We start from the raw sequence: 21,230 nt of genomic DNA, 5'->3' as shown, positions 1-21,230 counted from the left end.
ATATCCTGAAAAAATGTTAACCTTTCACCAGTCAGACATTACACTCTAGTTTCACCAAAGTACCTTCTGTACTGTGCAGACTATATATCAGCCTGCATGACAGTCACCTTCCTTTTAACTGCTAAATGAAATGCTGCCTATGTGTGAAATTTACAAATGAAGTACACAATCAAACTCCTAGCATAACTATCATCATGAGAGCTTTTCAATAAACACAATGGATTGGTGATAGCATTAAAACACTGCATTACTTTCTGAAGATCCTGAAAGATTATTGTTCTACCTCACAAAAGAACACCTACTTCAGAATTGAATATTGAACTAGAATCCATTTGCAAATGCGTCCTTCCCTGGACCATGTCTAGCAGGACAGTTTAGTTGGCTTTTAAATAAGTTGAAATAAATGAGTGAGAAATTGTATGAAACCCTAAGTCGTTTCTGATAACTGCTGAAAAATTCTTATTTGCAACAGAGTAGAAAAGTGTTTGAGGGTCTATCACAAATAGCCAGCACCAGTTAAATATCTGATGAAATGTGAAGCAAAGCAGTGAGACGATACAACAGGGAAATATTTGTGGATGCTGCACAGCAAGCCCTAATAGAAACTGTGGAAAGGCAGAGGCTTAAATGCATTGGTATTGGGTATCCATGGAACTATTCAGCTTTGAGGATTTGAATCCATTCCCATTACAGCAACTTTGTCATCTCACAAGTATGATCAAGATCAGTGCATACATCCTCAAAGGCCACATCCCACCAGAATTGCATCTGTTCAAAGGTTCACAGGTTCTTTATTAGTCACGTACACCAATTGGTGTAGTGAAATGCTTATTGCCAATGCAACACATAAAAAAAGAATAGAGACTTAACAATAATAAAGAAATTTAAACATAAAAAACATCCCCCCACAGTGGTTCCCATTATGAGGGAAGGCACAATGTCCAGTCCCCATCCCCATGTCCACCCATAGTCGGGCCTATTTTGGCTTCCGCAGTCGCCTTTACGGAGGCCCGATGTTCCAGGCCATTCTCGCCGGATGATGGTGCTCCGGCGTCGGGAGAATCCTCACAGCGGCATGGGACACCTGGAATGGCCGCTTCCTTTACCAGGGACAGCGGCTTCCGAAGCCGACAGGCTGCGCTGGATGGAGCTCCACCACCGGCAATCTCGGCGAGAGATCCCAGGCTCCTGGTGTAAAGTTCAGCGCCACCGCCCGTGGCTGGCCACTCCCCAGACCCGCAGCTTTGCGATGTTTTTCTCGGCGGTCTCAGCTCACCGGAGTTCCAGCACGGCGACCCGGGCAATGCATCGCCCGCTCCGCTCCGTGATAGCACTCCAGCGCTGGGCCGCCACCGAAGCCGAGGTTCTGGTTGGTCAACGACAGGAAACGCTGCTCCAGGCCCGCTGGTAGGCCGCGAGGACGGGTCGAAGGTGCTGCCTGGCGAAAAGCCCGCCTCTCCGACCAGGTAGGAACCCTGGAAAGCAGTTTCCCCCTGCCCCCCCCTCCCCCACCCCCCCACATAAAGAAGACTAGAGCTCAAACATAACACTTTAACTAACTAAAAATAAAAAAAAGAGGTGAAAAAACGGACAACTGCAGGCTGGGCAGCCATACCATACAGGACGGCGCCCCATATAACCAACGATCACCAATATGTAATTAAGAATCAGACTGAACACTGCTTTGTCTCCCCTTTCAGCAAACATTTAATAATGAGGTTGGTATTCCACCGCACTGTTATTATCAGCACAGACACTGTTGTCATTCAAATTTCTATGCAATCAAGTGATGTGACCAAGAGTCATAGAAACTTGTGGTACAACAGCCTATCATGCCTCTGCCAACCAAGAATGCATTTTAGATAAACCTATTTGCATTTCTTCGTCCATTACCCTGCCAATGCTCATCTTCAACTGCTCAACCAGATATATCAGGGTTTCTGCCTCCACTATATAATCAGATCCACACCATTTATGAGTGAAAATATTTTCTCCCAACTTCCTTTATTTCACAATGGACCAACCAATACTGCATCTGCTCTGGAACACATGTGTAAACATCATAAAACATCATCAAATCCTATATAAAACGTATATGTTTTAACAATATCTCCCGGACTCACCTTTGTTGGAATGAAAACAATCCCAGTTTAGGCTGCTTCACCTTAAAACTACAATTTTCCAGTCCTGTCATCATCCTCATAATAAAAACAGAGGAACATAGTAACATAGAAAAATAGGTGCAGGAGTAGGCCATGGCTGATCATCTAAAATCAGTACCCTGTTCCTGCTTTTTCCCCATATCCCATGATTCCTTTGGCCCCAAGAGCTAAATCTAAATCTCTCTTGAAAATATCCAGTGAATTGGCCTCCACCGCCTTCTGTGGCAGGGAATTCCACAGATTCGCAACTCTCTGGGTAAAAAGGTTTTTCCTCATCTCAGTCCTAAATGGCCTACCCCTTATAACATTGGAAAATGATCACCAATGCATGCACGATTTCTCGGGCCACCTCCTTAAGTACTCTTGGATGCAGACCATCAGGCCCTGGGGATTTATCTCCCTTCAGTCCCAACAGTTTACCTAACACCATTTCCACACTAATGTGGATTCCGTTCAGTTCCTCCCTTCCACTAGATCCTCGGTGCCCTCATATTTCTGGGAGATTGTTTGTATCGTCCTAAATGAAGACAGAACCAAAGTACTTGTTTAACTATTATGCCATTTCCTTGTTTCCCATTATAAATTCACATCTCTGATTGGAAGGGACTAATTTTTTTCTTTTTACACATCTAAAGAAGCTGTTAACATTCAGTTTTTTATATGCCCCTAAGCTTTCTTGCATGCTCCTTTTTCCCCTTTTGTCCTTCTCTGTTGAGTTATAAATTTCTCCCACCCTTCCGGTCTGCTGCTTCCTCTGGCCAATTTATATGCCTCTTTCTTGGATTTAACACTATCCTTCGTTATTTTTTCCTTGTTAGCCACAGTTGAGCACCTTCCCCCATTTAATTTTTTTGCCAGAAAGGGATGAACAATGTTTGAAGTTTATTCATGCGGTCTTTAAATCTTTGCCATTGCATCTCCACCCTCAACAGTTTAAGTATAATTTGCCAGTCTATCCTAGCCAATTCCAGTCTCATACCTTCAAAGTCTCCTTTCTTTGAGTTCAGGAACTTAGTCTCTGAATTAACCATGTCACTCTCCATCCTAATGCAGAATTCTACCATATTATGGCCACTGTCACAAGGGGCTTTGCACAACAAGATTGCTAACTAATCCTTCCTCATTACACAATGCCCAGTCCTGGATGCCCCGTCCTCTACTCAGTTCCGGTACATAATGGTCTAATCTTCTCTCTCTTTCTCGAGTCACATTTTTTCTTGCGTGTGGTGACTGATTACTCTGGTTATGGCTTATCTAGTAGTTTATAAAACTCCAGCATGGCCTTGCTCTTATGTAGTGCCTCAGCTGTTACATTTTAGGATCGTTAAGATAGAACACAAAAAGTTGGAGTAACTCAACGGGACAGGCAGCATCTCTGGTGAGAAAAATTGGGTGATGTTTTGGGTCGAGTCCCTTCTTCAGACTGATTTCAGGGAAGAGGGAGATAGGTAAGGAAGTGTAAGGTGTGAAAATATGACAAAAGGAATGGAGATCAAGAAAAATGTAGAATTGATCATTGTTAGCTGGGTGAAAGTAAGAAGTCTGAAGAAGGGTCTTGACCCAAAATGTCACCTATTTCCTCCGCTTCATAGATGCTGCCTCACCTGCTGTTTCTCCAGCATTTTTGTCTACCTTTGATTTCCCAGCATCTGCAGTTCCTTATAACCATATAACCATATAACAATTACAGCACGGAAACAGGCCAACTCGGCCCTACAAGTCCGTGCCGAACAATTATTTTCCCTTAGTCCCACTTGCCTGCACTCATACCATAACCCTCCATTCCCTTCTCATCCATATGCCTATCCAATTTATTTTTAAATGATATCAACGAACCTGCCTCCACCACTTCCACTGGAAGCTCATTCCGCACCGCTACCACTCTCTGAGTAAAGAAGTTCCCCCTCATGTTACCCCTAAACTTCTGTCCCTTAATTCTGAAGTCATGTCCTCTTGTTTGAATCTTCCCTATTCTCAATGGGAAAAGCTTGTCCACATCAACTCCATCTATCCCTCTCATCATTTTAAAGACCTCTATCATGTCCCCCCCTTAACCTTCTGCGCTCCAGAGAATAAAGACCTAACTTATTCAACCTTTCTCTGTAACTTAGTTGTTGAAACCCAGGCAACATTCTAGTAAATCTCCTCTGTACTCTCTCTATTTTGTTGACATCCTTCCTATAATTGGGCGACCAAAATTGTACACCATACTCCAGATTTGGTCTCACGAATGCCTTGTACAATTTTAACATTACATCCCAGCTTCTATACTCAATGCTCTGATTTATAAAGGCTAACATACCAAAAGCTTTCTTTACCACCCTATCTATATGAGATTCCACATTCAAGGAACTATGCAAGGTTATTCCCAGATCCCTCTGTTCAACTGCATTCTTCAATTCCCTACCATTTACCATGTACGTCCTATTTTGATTTGTCCTGCCAAGGTGTAGCACCTCACATTTATCAGCATTAAACTCCATCTGCCATCTTTCAGCCCATTCTTCCAAATGGCCAAAATCACTCTGTAGGCTTTGGAAATCCTCTTCATTATCCACAACATCCCCCATCTTGGTATCATCTGCATACTTACTGATCCAATTTTACCACACCTTCATCCAGGTCATTGATGTACATGACAAACAACAAAGGACCCAACACAGATCCCTGAGGCACCCCACTAGTCACCTGCCTCCAACCCGACAAACAGCCATCCACCATTACCCTCTGGCTTCTCCCATTCAGCCACTGTTGAATCCATCTTGCTATTCCTGCATTTATACCCAACAGTTGAACCTTCTTAACCAACCTTCCATGAGGAAGCTTGTCAAAGGCCTTACTAAAGTCCATATAGACAACATCCACTACTTTACCCTCGTCAATTTCCCTAGTAACCTCTTCAAGAAATTCAAGAAAATTAGTCAAACATGACCTTCCAGGCACAAATCCATGTTGACTGTTCCTAATCAGACCCTGTTTATCCAGATGCTTATATATATTATCTCTAAGTATCTTTTCCATTCATTTGCCCACCACTGAAGTCAAACTAACAGATCTATAATTGCTAGGTTTACTCTTAGACCCCTTTTTAAACAATGGAACAACATGCGCAGTACGCCAATCCTCGGGGACTATTCCCGTTTCTAATGACATTTGAAATATTTCTGTCATAGCCCCGGCTATTTCTACACTAACTTACTTCAATGTCCTAGGGAATATCCTGTCAGGACCTGGAGACCTATCCATATTATCCTTCTTAAACATAAGATAGATTCTTGATTAGTACAGGTGTCAGGGATTATGGGGAGAAGGCAGGAGAATGGGGTTAGGAGGGAGAGATAGATCAGCCATGATTGAATAGCGGAGTGGACTTAATGGGTGGAATGGCCTAATTCTGCTCCTATTACTTATGTTCTTATGATCTGCAAACCTAAAGATTGTATTGGGTTTGTATGTGGCAGCAATATACTGGTATATAGGGAGTAGAGCAAGGCACCAGGACAGAAAGGTCAGTGTGGGAATGGGAGGGGGAGTTAAAGCGTTTAGCAACTGGGGATCAAGTAGGTTAAGGCGGACGGAGCGGAGGTGTTCAGCGAAATGATCGCCCAGTCTACGTTTGGTCTTGTCGATATATAGGAGTCCACATCTGGAACAGCAGATACAGCAGATGAGGTTGGAGGACGTGCAAGTGAACCTCTGCCTCGCCTGAAAAGACTGTCAGGCTCCCTGTCATGGGGGAGGATACAGGGATAGGTGTTTGGATACAGGGACCCTGTACAGGATACAGGATACAGGGATAGGTGTTGCATCTCCTTCGGTTGCAGGGGACAGTACCTGGGGAGGGGACGGTCTTGGGTGGGAAGGGACGAATTGACCAGAGAAGGAACAGTCTCTGTGGAAATAGGAAAGGGGTGGAGATGGAAAGATGTGGCTAATGGTGGGATGACCAGGGAGTTCCCACCCAAACAACCCCTGCCTAAAATAACAATGATCTATTCTAGATTTTTCTTGATCTCCTCTCCCTTTGTCCTGTTTTCACACCTTACATTTCCTTATCTATACACTTCCTTAACTATGTACCTGTCACTTCCCTGAAGAAGAGTCTCACCTGACTCTCTGGAGATGCTGTCTGTCCCGTTGCGTTATTCCAGGACTGTTTGGAGTCTGTAGACTGGGCAATGTTCAGGGACTTGGCAACAGACCTGAATGAATATGCCACAGTCTTTTCAGACTTTATAACAAATGTGTGGAGGACTGCATCCCAACAAAAACCTTCCAAGAGTTTCCCAATCAGAAGCCTTGGATGAACTATGAGATCCGCACTCTTCTGAAGTCCAGACACCGGGCATTCATGTCTGAAGATACTGAGGACTACAAGAAGATCAGATACGACCTTGGTAAGGCCATCAAAAAGGCCAAAAGGGACTTCTGCTCCAAGCTGGAGGATGAGACTGATGTTCGGCAGCTGTGGCAGGGCCTGAATGCAATCACCTCCTACAAGGCGAAACCAGGAGGCAGCTCACATGTCAGCGAAACATCACTCCCTGACGAGCTCAATGCGTTTTACACACGCTTTGATAGGGAGAACACTGATGTGCCTTCCCGATCCCCCATTCGCTGTGATGGTATTTCAGTCACGGTCACAGAGGTCAACGTCAGAAAATCCTTCAGTGGGGTGAACCCTTAGAATGCGTCTGGACCTGATGGCATACCCGGTTGTGTTCTAAAAACCTGTGCTGACCAACTGGCTGGAGTTTTTATGGACATTTTCAACCTCTCACTTCTGCGGTCTGAGGTTCCCACCTGCTTTAAAAGTGCATCAATTATACCGGTGCCCAAGAAGAGCAAGGTGACATGCCTCAACGACTATTGACCAGTGGCACTTACGTCGGTGGTGATGAAGTGCTTTGAGAGGTTGATCATGGCGCAAATCAACTCCTACCGCGACAAAAACCTGGACCTACTGCAGTTCGCCAACCGCCACAACAGATCAATGGTGGATATGATCTCGCTGGTCCACTCCACTCTGGACCACTTGGACAACAAAAACTCATATGTCAGACTGTTAGTCATTGATTACAGCTCGGCATTTAAAACAATCATCCCTTCCAAGCTGGTTACCAAACTCTCAGAACTGGGTCTCTGCGCATCTCTCTGCAATTGAACACTCAATTTCCTCATTCATAGACCACAGTCTGTTCATAGTGGTGGAAATGTGTCAACATCGATAACAATCAGCGCGGGAGCACCTCAAGGCTGCGTGCTCAGTCCCCTAATATACTCACTCTATACTCTATACTCATGACTGTGTAGCCAGTCATAGTGCGAACTCCGTCATCAAGTTCGCTGACGACACCACTGTTGTTGGACGTATCACTGATGGGGATGAGTCAGAGTATAGAAGAGAGATCGACCGTTTGACCAAATGGTGCCAGCACAATAACCTGGCTCTCAACACCAGCAAAGCCAAGGAATTGATTGTGGACTTTGGAAGGGGTAGGATGGGGACCCATAGACCCGTTTATATCAACGGGTCGATGGTGGAGAGGGTCAAATTCCTCGGCGTGCACATCTCTGAAGATCTCTCCTGGTCCGAGAACACTGATGCAATTATAAAAAAAGCTCATCAGCGCCTCTACTTCCTGAGAAGATTACGGAGAGGCGGTATGTCAAGGAGGACTCTCTCGAACTTCTACAGGTTCACAGTAGAGAGCATGGTGACCGGTTGTATCGTGGCTTGACACGGCAACTTGAGTGTCCAGCAGCAGAAAAGACTGTAAAACATTGTCAACACTGCCCAATCCTTCATCGGCTCTGACCGCACTACCATCAAGGGGATCTATCGCATTCGCTGCCAACATCATCAAGGATCCACACCATCCTGGTCACTCACTCATCTCCCCGCTAACTTCAGGTAGAAGGTACAGGAGCCTTAAATCTGCAACATCCAGGTTCAGGAATAGTTACTTCCCCACAGCCATCAGGCTATTAAACCCAAGTCAAACCAAACTCTGATCATTAATAGCCCATTGCACTTTATCTGTTTATTTATGTGTGTATATATATATGCATTGGTATATGGGCACACTGATCGTTCTGTATTTATTTATGCTTACTGTATTCTGTTGTGTTGAAGCAAAGCAAGAATTTCATTGTCCTATCTGGGACACATGGCAATAAACTCTCTTGAATCTTGAATCTTTTTGTGTCTATCTTAGGTGTAAACCTGCATCTGCAGTTCCTTCCTACACATTTTAGTATCCTATTTGCTTCTCCCTTGTGGAACAATAATAGTTTAGTCTACGAGGGGAAGGCTGCAGGTCAAGTTTGAAAAAGGGACTAAAGATTGCCTTTTGCAGCACAGGGGGAGGACCTACTGCACTAGCCTCTTTAAGATGGTAAATTATGTTGGGGAATCAGTTGTGACTGCTTCAATTTTTCATGATTTCCATGTTTCTGGAAGTCCATTCTGCAGGTAATAGCATTCTCAGATTCCTAACGACATCATCAAATGACTATTTAAATATCCTAATCAGCATCTTGTTTCTCCAAGCTAGGACATTCCACTAGCCTAATATCTGCCTCCTTAAAAATAGCAGTGGGCATTTCATCTTTCCATCCCCCCTGCCATTTAAGAGGGTTTTAGATAGCGACATGGATATGGAGGGAATGGTGGATGTGGATCAAGCTGATGACATTGTCTTGGCATTCTGGCACTGATATTGTTTTTTTTTTAATTTATTTAACTTTTTTAGGTTTGTGTTATCGAGTGAGCACTGTGTTTACAGATATGTAAAAACTTCATTGTTCCATTTAGATTACATAACATAGCACAAAAATAAGATCTTTAGCCCATTTAATCTCTACATTATATCGACCCTCCATTTTTAATTCTCCCTGCACTCTCATCAACGCCCCCTTCCCCCTCATTTTACCACCAACCTACACACTTGGGACAATTTGCAGCAGCAAACTGCTCAGCCAGAACAGTATTAGCTCTGAGGAAAAATCAAATGTCAATGTTGACCTGAAACTCAACTGAACCATTAACGTAAGTACCATGAGTATAAGTGCAGATCAGAGGCCAGGTATCTTCCTGTTCTGAATCCCTAAGTTTTTCCACCAAGTAATGATACAATGATACAACGAAATTTGGTTTCTGCAGTCATACACACAAGTAGAAGAACCAAGACACAACACAATTTACACAATTCAATTCAATTCAATTCAATTTTTTTAATTTTTTTTTCAATAATTCAAAAAAAAAAAAAAAAAATCCATCACAGCAAATCTCATCCTCACTGTGATGGAAGGCAAAGTCTTATCTCACCCCTGCACTCCCCATTCTCCTCCCGATGTCAGAGTCAAAGCCCCCGACGGGCGATGGTAAGTAATTCCCGCGGCCATTAAAACCGCGCCGGTGATGTAAGGCCGTGCTCCAGGTCTTGATGTTGGAGCCCCTGGCGGGCACTAGCAAGTCCCGCGGCCATTTAAAGCTGTGCCGGGCGATGTAAGACCCTGCACCAGGTCACAAGTAAAAGGCACAGTTTAAGAGGGCGATGGTATATTGTAGACATCGCTAGATGAGCATCATCTGCAAAAGGTGCTGCGGTTGCTCAGGCTGCTCCGACAGCAGCTCTCAAAATTGCAGCTGAAACGGCCGAAACTACATAGGAACACTATCACCTTCAGGTCCACCTCCAAGTTACAAACCATCCTAACTTTGAAATATGTCACCAGTTCATCATTGTCACCGGGTCTAAATCCTGAAATTCCATCCAAGCAGCACATGGGAGTTCCACGTCAGGGTGTTGCACTGATTTGCTCATCACCATTTTCTCAAGAGCAACATGAGAAGGGCAACAAATGCTGGTCTTGTCAGTAATGTTCTAATAAGGTCATAAGTGATAGGAGTAGAATTAGGCCATTCGGCCCATCGTATACAACACCATTCAATCATGGTTGATCTATCTATCCCTCCTAACACTTTCTCCTGCCTCCTCCCCATAACCTCTGACACCCATACTAATCAAAAATCTATCTATTTCTGCCTTAGAAATATCCACTGACTTGGCCACTACAGCCTTCTAAAGAATTCCACAGATTCACCACCCTCACTAAAAAATTTCTCCTCATCTCCTTCTTAAAAGAATAATTCCTTAATGGATGAATTAGAAAACAAAACTACCTACTTATTCGTTTATTGGCTTGTTCTGTTGTAAGAAATAAAATCCATGATTAGAAACTCTCAAGGAATACATAGGTAATCTTGCCTCTATTATGCATAGCTACTGGTCCTAGACAATGCTTATGAGGCATCTTAAACACACCAATAACATGTCTGAGATTTTCTAAAGGAATTTCAGGTATAATAGCATTTAGGCCATATGTGAACATTTGCTCAAATGTGCCCTATAAACTATCTTTGCTATAAGATGGTTCCTACTTACCAATGTACCCCAAAACAGACCAAAAAAAAGCAAGAAGCAGATTGTTGCAATTGTTGACTTCAAAAAAGAAGATAGAAAGGATTCATTCATTTCTCCAGAAAGTAGATCCTTGGAGATGCTGAAACGTAATTGGCAATTAATAAATCAATCCGATAGTGTAATAGCAATTTCTTAACTTTTCAATGTCCAACTTTTAATTGCTATTACTACTCGGGGATGTGGTGGAGATATAGTTTATGCACTAACAGATAGCAAAACCTAATCTTCCAGTTGGTGTTTCGTGGTTAATTGGTCTTTTATTGAAGTAGTACAAAACAAATAAATAATTCATAACTTTTCGTTCTTACTAACTGTTTGTTCCATGTGGTGTCTCGTGAACATGAATGTGAACGTGGTAAAAAGTGTTATCCTCACCATCCCTCGAGGCAAACTAAAAAACTCCCAATCTATGAGTCTGGGCCAGCCTCCTCAGATGTAGACACGCCCATCTACGTATATAATCCCACCCACAAGCTAGGAAAAAGATACGGAAATACTAACAGTAACTAACTTAAGCATAAATGGCTCCTACAGATAGTGATCAGTCACATAATAAAAGGATATATTTGTCATGCTTAGCTGGTGATTATCATGAACTAATTCCATTGGTGCAGACATTCAGCTTAGGGATACAGTGCGGAAACAGACCCTTCGGCACACCGTGTCCGACCAGCGGCTAGGCCTATGAACAACGTAACCTTCGGCCTCCAAGGCGCAGGTAATTTTTCGGGTCTTATTTTAGGGTAAAAAAATAGCGTCTTCGATGCCGGGAGTATGGTAAATGCTCTTGTTCACACAAGGAACTGCAGATGCTGGAATCTTCAGCAAAACAAAAAGTTCTGGAGTAACTCAGAGTGTCAGGTAGCATCTGTTGAGTGAATGGATAGGCCAATGTTTGGGTCGGGACTATTCTACAGATTAATGCTCCCAACACGAAACGTCACCTTTCCATTCACTCCACAAATGCTGCATGACGTCACACCAGCACACTGTATTTTGCTAAATGCTCTTGGTCAATTGGGGAATTTGTGGATACTGATAGAAAATGTTGCTTTCTAACTTTTCTAACTAAGTAGAACATTAATTCTCCTTCTGCAAATGCTACCTCAGCAGCTGCATTTTTCCGTAAGCTTTTTGTTGTGATTGTGTCTTGAAAATGCATGTCTGAAGAAGGGTCTCGACACAAAATGCCATTAATTCCTTCTCTCCAGAGATGCTGCCTGTCCAGCTGAGTTATTCCAGCATTTTGTTTTTATGCTCATTCTATTTGTTCTCTTCCAGCAAGAAATATATATTTCTTTCTTTTGTTCTAAATTTCCCCAGCACCAGGCTGGAAGGAATCCAAACTTCTGGTCTTAAAATTCCATACCTCCCCTCTACAACTGGATCTTTAACCTCCTGACCCATATACCACAATCAGTGAGGATGGATGACCAAATATCCTCCAAGATCATTCTCAACCCTGTCCTATGTCATTAGTAGTCCTGGAACATAGATTTTCCACACTATAGTATTAGTGTTCAGCCCTATGATATTTGTTACATCCACTGTGTCTAACAATTTCTTCTGAAGTGACTCAAAATCACTGAAGACTGGAGTCTGTGATGGGAAGTCATTAACTACGTTGGCAACTGATTGAAAAAGACTAAATTAATCCATTATTCCATTAAGGATTTAAATGGTTGAAATAATGCTGGCGATAAAGTCACGAATATTTTTAATCATTTGTTGACTTCAAATAGTTTTATCTATTAACCCTATGGAAATAGAATTATCATAAGCCGCATTGGAGTAATAATATCTAAGCTTCATATTTAATTTAAATATCCATTCACAAACAATTGAATGTGAATGAAAATGTCATCCATGCAGTTCTTCCATGCATTAATAAAAATATGGAAAGCTTTCGATAGCTTGTATGAAGTGGGATAAAAAGAGATTGAGAGTTTTTATTATGAATAGATAAATAATTTCTTTGATGCCTAATATCACTTTGCATAAGACTGAGGATTTGCAATTTAAAATTAATGTACTGTGCTTCACAATATATTTCATAATTTAAATGTTGTGCTCCTTCATGTATAAATCGCTTCATTTTAAGAAGCCATGCTGAAACTGGACTGACTTATTCTTTAAATTATTCTGCTCTTTACTTACCTGACTTTACTAATTGTGACAAAGCTTTTGGGTCACAAAAAGACAGCAATCTATGATACTGCCAGTAGTCATGAAACATTAAGCAGGCTTTAAGCTTTTAATCAAAATGACCAACTCCTCACCGACATGTGATTTGACAGACATCACATGGTTGAGAAGACAGAATAAAACCCAAGTCAGGAGAGGTTTCTCCAAAACTACCACATATTACTACTTCAACATTTTTACAGATGAAATGTAGATCACTTTAAGTACTGTGAAGAATCAGATACGTATTTCCAAATGATTTTAAATGAATCTAATTACATAGAAACATAGAAAATAGGTGCAGGAGTAGGCCATTCGGCCCTTCGAGCCTGCATCGCCACTCAATATGATAGAAACATAGAAACATAGAAATTAGGTGCAGGAGTAGGCCATTCGGCCCTTCGAGCCTGCACCGCCATTCAATATGATCATGGCTGATCATCCAACTCAGTATCCCGTACCTGCCTTCTCTCCATACCCCCTGATCCCCTTAGCCACAAGGGCCACATCTAACTCCCTCTTAAATATAGCCAATCAACTGGCCTCAATTACCCTCTGTGGCAGAGAGTTCCAGAGATTCACCACTCTCTGCGTGAAAAAAGTTCTTCTCATCTCGGTTTTAAAGGATTTCCCCTTTATCCTTAAGCTGTGACCCCTTGTCCTGGACTTCCCTAACATCGGGAACAATCTTCCTGCATCTAGCCTGTCCAACCCCTTAAGAATTTTGTAAGTTTCTATAAGATCCCCTCTCAATCTTCTAAATTCTAGAGAGTATAAACCAAGTCTATCCAGTCTTTCTTCATAAGACAGTCCTGACATCCCAGGAATCAGTCTGGTGAACCGTCTCTGCACTCCCTCTATGGCAATAATGTCCTTCCTCAGATTTGGAGACCAAAACTGTACGCAATACTCCAGGTGTGGTCTCACCAAGACCCTGTACAACTGCAGTAGAACCTCTCTGCTCCTATACTCAAATCCTTTTGCAATGAAAGCTAACATACCATTCGCTTTCGATGATCATGGCTGATCATCCAACTCAGTATCCTGTACCTGCCTTCTCTCCATACCCCCTGATCCCTTTAGCCACAAGGGCCACATCTAACTCCCTCTTAAATATATCCAATGAACTGGCCTCAACTACCTTCTGTGGCAGAGAATTCCAGAGATTCACCACTCTCTGTGTGAAAAATGTGAATAATTAGCCAAGAGACACCAGCAAAAAAGGGTTCCAAACATCCAAGCAAACTCCTGTAGATAAATTTGCTGTAAATAGCTAGTAAGATGAAAATATTTATTTGCTGTTAAATTACCATGTCACATAAGTACTTGGTGTATTTCACAGTGACCTATACCATAGAAAGTTTAGTTTACAGCCACAGAGTTTAAAAAAGTTGGCGATTATTTTGTGAACTGTGGTTTAGTAAAGTTAACGTTAAGTTTAGTTCAATTTAACTTAGTTTAGTTTAGAGATACAGCACGGAAACAGGCCCTTCTGCCCACTGAGTCCACGCTGACCAGCGATCCCCACACATTATGTTTCTAGGTCAAGGACTAGATTCCATAGTGTCAGAATTAATGGAAATTCCTTTAGAAAGATGAGAAGGAGTTTCTTTGGTCAGAGGGTGGTGAATCTGTGGAATTATTTGCCACAGAAGGCTGTGGAGCCCAAGTCAATGGATATTTTTAAGGCAGAGATAGATAGATTCTTGATTAGCACATGTGTCAGAGGTTATGGGGAGAAGGCAGGAGAATGGGGTTAGGAGAGATAGATCAGCCATGATTGAATGGCGGAGCAGACTTGATGGGATGAATGACCTAATTCTGCTCCTATCGTTTGACCTTATGACCTTATAACTTATCCTACACAGACTAGGGACAATTAACCAAGACAATTAACATACAAACCTGTACATATTTGGAACGTGGGAGGAAACTAGAGAACACCCACATACTCCATACAGACACGTACCCGTAGTCAGGAAAGAACCTAGATCTCTGCTAGCGTGCCATAGTCTAAAATGCCTCATCGGAAGCGATTTTTCATTTGCTGAAACTAAATTTGTTTCAGACGATTTCTATACACCTGGTCGACTAACTGAGAGGAAGCAAATCATGGATTCTATGATACTGCCGAATATTGGGGCTCTGGACTCATAGAAACATAGAAACATAGAAATTAGGTGCAGGAGTAGGCCATTCGGCCCTTCGAGCCTGCACCGCCATTCAATATGATCATGGCTGATCATCCAACTTAGTATCCCGTACCTGCTTTCTCTCCATACCCTCTGATCCCCTTAGCCACAATGGCCACATCTAACTCCCTCTTAAATAAAGACTCAGTTACATTATGTGGTCCAGCACCCTGCTGAACTTTTACAGGCAGCTCAGCAATCTTACAATGCTGGCACATTGCCGACCAATGATCAATGATAAGGAGAGGGTCGATTTTGGAAACCTTTATAAAAATCATAATTTCCCCTTTTAAAGCGAAAAATGCGAACTATAGAGGGGTAAATAGATAATCTGCAGAAAAAGCATTGTTGTCATTGATGGATCTCATTTAAGGTTTCAAGAAACAAATGCAATAAATAGGTTGAATCATTGCAGGGATCAATTGTCAGTCCTTGTTAGGTAATACAGTTCATCGTACACAATGGCTGACTAACCGAATGGAAATAGACATGAACCAGAGGACGACACCCTTGGGCTATTGTTCACAAACTCACAGGCTGATGAATCAGTCATAAAAATCTGCTTAATTTTAAATGATACTTTTAAAATTGTTTTATATATTTTAGTTTCACGTTCAATGATGCCTTCTGGAATGTAAGTCAAATTGATTTTCAATTTGTCCAGTCAATCAAACTGGTTAGTTTTAGAGTGAAACTGGCATCCCATTATATTTTTGCTAACCTTAGATAGGTGAGAGTCAAGAGAGTCAAGGATATGCAGGGAATGGAGGCAGATGGATCATAAGCAGGTGGAGTTGGTCTTAGCTTTATGCTCGGCATCGACATTGTGGGCCGTATGGCCTGTCTCTGTGCTGTTCTATATTTTATGCTTAGATCTATAATAATATCTTGCAATTATCAATGTGGTGTATAGAACAACAATATATGAAAGGGTTGCATTGCTGGAAAATGTTTTCATAAATGAAAATGTTAGGCAAATGCACTTTTAGAATTCTGGTACTGCTTATTACTAGTGTCATAGAGTCATAGTCATAGAGTGATACAGCGTAGAAACAGGCTCTTCGGCCCAACTTGCCCGCACCAGCCAACATGTCCCAGATATACCAGTCCCACCTGTCCGCATTTGATCCATATCCCTCCAAACTTGTCCTATCCATGTACCTGTCTAACAATTTCTTAAATGTTTCACTCAGAGAGTGGTGAATCTCTGGAATTCACACAGAGAGTGGTGAATCTCTGGAATTTTCTGCCACGGAAGGTAGTTGAGGGCAGTTCATTGGCTATATTTAAGAGGGAGTTAGATGTTGCCCTTGTGGCTAAAGGTATCAGGGGGTTATGGAGAGAAGGCAGGTATAGGATACTGAGTTGGATGATCAGCCATGATCATATTGAATGGCGGTGCAGGCTCGAAGGGCCGAATGGCCTACTCCTGCACCTTTATTCTATATTTCTATGTTTAGATCGTCCTTGCCTCAACTATCTCCTCTGACAGCTTGTTCCATACACCCACCACCCTTTGTGTGAAAAAGTTACCCTTCAGATTCCTATTAAATCATTTCCCCTTCACCTTAAACCTATGTCCTCTGGTTCTCGATTCACCTACTGAACAAGATACTGTGCATCTATCTACCCAATCTATTCCTATCTTCCTAGTGGTAGAGAATTCTGGTCTTGATTGTGAAAAACAGATTTGTAAATCAAAAGCTTACACAAAAGAATCAACGGTGTTATACTAAACATTTATGAATCAAGTAATATTTGTAGATACAATGTGGGATTGCTGAAGAAAAAAGGAAAGAGAATACTGTTTGTAAGATTGATGGCTGCAAAAGCTCTGGATGGGAGGTGTGCAAGTGAGTGAGGAAAATAACTGATGGTAAAGCTGATGTATTCAATATTCCATTCTATAGGAAGCTCAAGCATAAAATCTTCTCTACTTCCGGACACATTGAAGAACCAATTGGGCTAACAATTCACCTGCATGCATATTGTAAAGTTAAGAGAGTTCACCACCTATCCTTGAAAAAATGATCCTCGATGTAAAATATTGTCACAAACCATTCACCATGTGAAAGGACATTGTTTAATTATAAGCAAAAAAAAAGTGCAGATAGAGGTTGGACAAAAATGCTGGAGAAACTCAGCGGGTGAGGCAGCATCTATGGAGTGAAGGAAAAGGTAACATTTCAGGTCGAGACCCTTCTTCAGACTGACGTGGGGGTGGGGAGGGGGAGTGGGAAGAAGAAAGGAAGAGGCGGAGACAGTGGGCTGTGGGGGAACTAGGAAGGGGAGTGGAAGGAGGGAGAAAGCAAGGACTACCTGAAATTGAATAAGTCAATGTTCATACCGCTGGGGTGTAAACTACCAAAGCAAAATATGAGGTGCTGTTCCTCCAATTTGTGGTGGGACTCACTCTGGCCATGGAGGAGGCCCAGGACAGAAACGTCGGATTCGCAATGGGAGGGGGAGTTGAAGTGCTGAGCCACCGGGAGATCAGGTTGGTTAATGCGAACTGTGCGGAGGTGTTTGGGCGAAGCAATCGCCAAGCCTGCACTTGGCAATAAATTAACGTTACAATGGAAATCCCATTTTGCAGCCGAAGTAACACTTGGTAAAACTGAGGGGTAGAAGACAGAGGTGTTCACATCCCACTGTCCAACCTAAACAATAATCTCTGATGACACTTCAGCACAATTTTGATAAGTGTGGTGGACTCGTAATTATCTTCTGTACTGGTCCAACAAGACTGTCTGTGGCATCAAATTGCTACAAAGAATTGCAGTTGCAAGTTCCATGTAAACTATTCCAATGATTTATTGCAACTATTTATTTGGCTTGTCATCCTGTCAGAGTGCAAGTTTTCCTCAGCCGTATTCTATCTCTTCTTTTGCATGTCATTGGAGGAACTGGGACCAAAGATGTAAATGGCTGCTAGAAAACATGAAGTTCTGTTTCAGCAACCTTCTATTTTAATCCAACCTCTTGTGAATCTCGTGTGTGGAATCTGTTAACTGGTGACGATACCAGAAAATGTTAAAATGATTTGCAATCTTTTCACAAAGTGGAAAAAGCTCCCACGTGTCCAGCGACAAATGTGAGGCTTTATTTGAAAGCCAATTATTGCCATTGTTTTCTTTTCATGTGTTGTTAATTGTCCGATGTTGACTTGTAATCCCTTGTGGTCTGATGTTCCTTGACATTGTATGCACTGCTCTGCAGGAAGAATGCATGGTATTAATTGGCTAATCCATACTCTGGATCCTATCAGTCTGCACTTGTGTATTGGATGATAAATGCACGAAAAAAAAGACGTAAGGTTTAGTTTTGCCAAGAGTAACGTAAATGATTTCAAGGACAAAAAGAAAAGTAAAACCTAATTTAGTATTTTAATCAGTACTGATCAATGGTTTACTGATTTAGTTGAGTGGCAAATCCAGATAATGCCAGAAACTGAAATAATAGAAGTGAGAGTTGGAAATTAAAGGTTGGACTAACACATTTGGCAACTTCTCTCATTTGTTGTTCGGCAATCCCAAAGTGTGAAATACATATATCATGTTTCAAATTAGAGCCTCATAACAAGGAACAGAAGCCACAACATTTTTCAGTTATGAAATACAATTTTGAGGCATCATATCTTTTGTGGATCTTTGGAAAAGTTGCTCATTGCTGCATTCTGCCTTCTTTTCTCCATTCCTTCTAAAACATTTCTCTTCATTTAGTAATCAAATTTAATCTTCAAGGCAACCATAATCTTGCCAGTTCCCTAGCATTGGTGTAATATCTCGGGAGTCCTCGATGGAGATCAGATTGCGTGATTCAGGACATCTCAAATGCTAATGATGTTTTTTTCCACTTCCTCTATAATTATAATGCTATAATGCTGTGACACTGTATTCTACACTCGGGTATTTGTTTTAATCTTTATGTCACCTGTGTACTGTGGCCTGGATCCTACTCATGTATAGTGTAAGAAAGAGCTGTGGATGCTTGTCTGAAGAAGGGTCTCGACCCAAAACGTCGCCCATTTAGAGATGCTGCCTTACGCGCTGAGTTACTCCAGCATTTTGTGTCTACCATACTCATGTAAAGTATGATTTGACTAGATCATAAACAATTTTTCATTATAACTTGGTTAATGTGACAATAATACATCAATAGTAATAACAACTTAGTTGGATCAATTTTTCAACCCATGGTAGCTAACAATAGGAAGGAACTGCAGATTCTGGTTTAAACCGAAGACAGACCAAAAGCTGGAGTAACTCAGCGGGTCAGGCAGCATCCCTGGAGTAATCCCTTTCCTCCCCTTCCCAGCTACCCCTAGCTCTCTGGCTCCTCCTCTTCCTTTCCTCCCCCCCCCCACCCTGGATCAGTCTGAAGATGGGTTTTGGCCCGAAACGTTGCCTATTTCCTTCACTCCATAGATGCTGCCGCACCTGCTAAGTTTCCCCAGCACTTTTGTCTCCCTGGAATAGGTGAAGTTTTGGGTCGAGACCCTTCTTCATTCTGGGCAAATGGCCCACTCCTGCACTCCTGATATTAAATTATTTCTTATTTTATGTTGAATGCACAATACTATCACACTATAATCCCCTCTATACATGTTGGTTCTCAAACTAACAAGTGATTTGCTTTGCCATTACAATTTCTATCATAAAACCGGATGGGTTATAAAACATGTGGAAATCCAAGATAAAATAGGTTCACAATCTTTTATTGTTAAAGGCCATTTTACACTCAAATGGAATGCATGCACTGTTGAGTTGACAAGTGGGTGAATTCTCCTTATGTAACCAACAAAGTACAGGTAGATGTGAATGGATTACACCATTGACAAAGAAATTATGTCAGTTCGATAGAAATGGCAGTATGAGGGAGATGGAGGGGAAAAGGCAGTTTGTCACAATAATAAAGGTGCTATATTTTACGGTTTGGTGTTACAACAATCACATCTTTTCTCTGTTGTCTGCAATTCAACTATTTTCCTGAAAACATTATCCATGCAAAAAAAATGCACCATTTACTTTCCCGTGAATCAAACATTGAGTAGCTTTCAATGTATGAGAAATAAATGAAGATATATTTTGCAGTTTCACTTGATTATCCTTCAGCCTGCTTGCCTACATATTCATGGGCTGGCATTAAAAATTGTGCAGCAATGTAAGTCTAACCCATCAATTCCAAATTATTGTATTTATTGTTTGGTTCTATCATAGACTTCGGAACAGTTACTGAATAAAATAGGTGTCAATTAACATAAAGTGCAAACAATCATCAATTGCAAAGTGCCAGGAGCTTTACAAATATATTGGAGTAGATAAGGTGAAGTGTCAATACCTAAACAGAATGTCAATACCTGTTAAAATACTCTTTAAAATGAGTTAGGTATTGTCAATGGCTTTAGCTGAGTGACAATAACTGTAAAAGGATATCAATATCTGTTTAAATACTCTTCAGATTGAGTTATACGGAGTGACAGTTGCTAAAGCGAAATATCGGTAGCTCTTGAAATCAGACCTGTTCAGAATTAAATTTAGATACACATTTATGTGCGACTGTTGTAAAAGGATGTTCTGTGAAGTTGAGTGTTGAGTGTTGCCACAGAGGGTAGTTGAGGCCAGTTCATTGGCTATATTTAAGAGGGAGTTAGATGTGGCCCTTGTGGCTAAGGGGATCAGGGGGTATGGAGAGAAGGCAGGTACGGGATACTGAGTTGGATGATCAGCCATGATCATATTGAATGGCGGTGAAGGCTCGAAGGGCCGAATGGCCTACTCCTGCACCTAATTTCTATGTTTCTATGTTTCTATGTTTCTATGAAATCCCATTAAAAAGGTATCCACGAAAAAACTTGATTGGAGAAACTCAGCGGGTGCGGCAGCAATTTTGTCTACCTTCGATTCTCCAGCATCTGCAGTTCCTTCTTGAACAAGAAACTTGATTGTGTGGGTAAGATAAATTAGCAACTATATTGCCAAACATAAATAAAACTTAATCACAAGCAATATTTTGGAAATCATGCAAGGACACTACAACTGCACCGAGATCAAAGTACTTGTGTTGGTTAAACAACACTGTGGGGCCAAGTTATGCTGAAGTGGAAGATAAGGTAAACTGTGGTGGCGTTGCTGATCTTTTAACATCTGTTTTACATCACTAACAAATATGAAATTCAACTATTCTTTTAACTGCAGGTTACA

General features: G+C 41.6%; 1 long non-coding RNA gene across 2 annotated transcripts in view; it reads right to left on the bottom strand.

Moving 5' to 3' along the window:
- LOC129695902 (uncharacterized) overlaps window positions 1-21,230 on the bottom strand; it is a 68,123-nt gene that overhangs the window by 28,222 nt on the left and 18,671 nt on the right. Inside the window, exon 3 of one of the 2 annotated variants that reach the window (XR_008723249.1) lies at window positions 17,461-18,235. The exons of the other annotated variant lie outside the window; for it this stretch is intronic. This is a non-coding gene — a long non-coding RNA (uncharacterized LOC129695902). Of the gene's footprint in view, window positions 1-17,460; window positions 18,236-21,230 lie in introns of those variants that run through there. 2 annotated transcript variants of the gene reach the window in all.

Source organism: Leucoraja erinacea, chromosome 3, assembly GCF_028641065.1.
Source record: "Leucoraja erinacea ecotype New England chromosome 3, Leri_hhj_1, whole genome shotgun sequence".
NCBI classification, from domain to species: domain Eukaryota; kingdom Metazoa; phylum Chordata; class Chondrichthyes; order Rajiformes; family Rajidae; genus Leucoraja; species Leucoraja erinaceus.
Note: the sequence above shows the minus strand (reverse complement) of the source record. Positions and strands in the feature narration are given on the sequence as shown.